Here is a 1,940-nt window from a genome sequence, read left to right on the forward strand (position 1 = left end):
ATCTTTGAATAAACAGGAGGAGGTGTGGTTAGTGCACAAGTCCAGGGGTTGGTTTGAGAAAAGAGTATAAATTCTTCATAGTAATGGGAGAGAATGCAAGACAAAGAGCCTACACTGGTGGGTAGATGTGATAGCGGGAGGTTGGGGTGTTCTTTTTTTATTTTTGGCTTTCTTCCCCCCCCCTCAAAAATTTGCATGTCTTCTTCCAATTTTTATACATGTTCCGCCAAAGCAAACACAATAGCTTCTTCTTTCACTTAAAAAAAGCCAATATAGATGTGCCGTCAAAGCAAGCACAATAGCTTTTCTTTTTTTCAGTGAAAGAAGCTGAGAGTTTGGTGGCAGAGAGAGGAGATATTGGAAGTTTGAAGACAGAGAAGTTATTAGTCGGTTTTTTAAAAAAAGAATATTGTCCTAGCTGGTTTGGCTCAGTGCATAGAGTGTCGGACTGCGGACCGAAGGGTCCCAGGTTCCATTCTGGTCAAGGGCACATGCCCGGGTTGTGGGCTCGATCCCCAGTTGGGGGTGTGCAGGAGGCAGCCAATCAATGATTCTCTCTCATCATTGATGTTTCTATCTCTCCCTCTCCCTCTCTGAAATCAATACATTAAAAAATATATAGAGAGATTTGGACTGGAATTAGAAAACTCGATTTTGACTTCTAGATTTTTCACTCATCAGGTGGGATTTAATTTGTCTGAACCTCTCAGGTGTTCAGTTTCTCTATGGGCAAAATGGCGATACCTACTGCTCAGAATTTTTTTGTTTTGTTTGAGGATTAAATAAAAGAATAAGTGTGAAGAAAGGCATTTGGCAAAGTTTTTAGTACTTGAAAGATAATTTTAACATTTGAATCCACTCAAAAAGGACTTGCTTTGTAAGCATTGTCATGTACTTTACACACATTCTTATTTAATCCTCACATTGACCCCGGGGGGGGGGGGGGGGGCACTCTGACCCTGTTTTACTGTTGGGAAGTTGAGCATCTGAGGTATTAAGAATCTTTTCTCAGGCTCAGAGTTAGGAGAAGGTGGAGCGGCATTCCAATCAAAAATTTAAATCCAGGGCGCAGACTCTTTAAGAGCTACCCCCCTCCAAGACGTGTTTTCTTTTTCATTCCCTGAAGTGTAATTTACTGTCCTCTTGGAGTCGGTTATAAGGGTCTTCTTGGTACATGTTAGGGAACAAGAAAAAGCTGAATAGTTCATTTAAAATTTTAGTTCATTTAATATTTTCAAGGGCACAGGCCTATTAAATAGTTCATTTAATATTATCATTGATGTCAGAGAGGAAGAGAGAGATAAACCTCAATCATGAGAGAGAACCATGGATCGGCCGCCTCCTGCACGCCCCGCCCTGGGGATGGCGCCCACAGCCCAGGCACGTGCCCTTGACCACAATAGAGCCACGACCTCCTGGTTCATGGGTCCAGCTCAGCCGCTGATCACGCCCGCCGGCCGGGGTAGCTCATTTTGGAAAACTTATGACGTCGGAAGTGGTTTAACATTCGATCCCTCCAATGTCAGCAGTTCGAACAGAGAGGACTAATAGAAGAGAGGTGCTGTCGCCAGATTTTTAGGAGAAAGGTGTTTAAAAAACATATTTTCAAGTGTTAAATAGAATTACATATTCCATTTCCCAACTCCATCAGGGGGCCCGCGGCCCGCGCGCCTCTCGGGTAAGACAGCCAGTGGCATCAGTCCCGAGGGGTGGGGAGGGTTGGTCTCCCGGGGCTGAGTGGGTGGCGGAGGGGGCACGGCTGGGCCCTGACCGGGTGGAGCAGTGGTCGGGGGGCGGGTTATCTTATCGTTCCTTAAGAATCTGTGCTGAAATTTTCTGATGAATCATTTCACTCCCCTTTTTTAATCATCTCACTCAACTACAGATGGCATAGCTCCGGTTCACACCATGAAGATGCCAAAGGCACAAGACAAAAACAC

This window comes from Myotis davidii, unplaced genomic scaffold (assembly GCF_000327345.1).
Source record: "Myotis davidii unplaced genomic scaffold, ASM32734v1 scaffold79, whole genome shotgun sequence".
Classification (NCBI taxonomy): Eukaryota; Metazoa; Chordata; class Mammalia; order Chiroptera; family Vespertilionidae; genus Myotis; species Myotis davidii.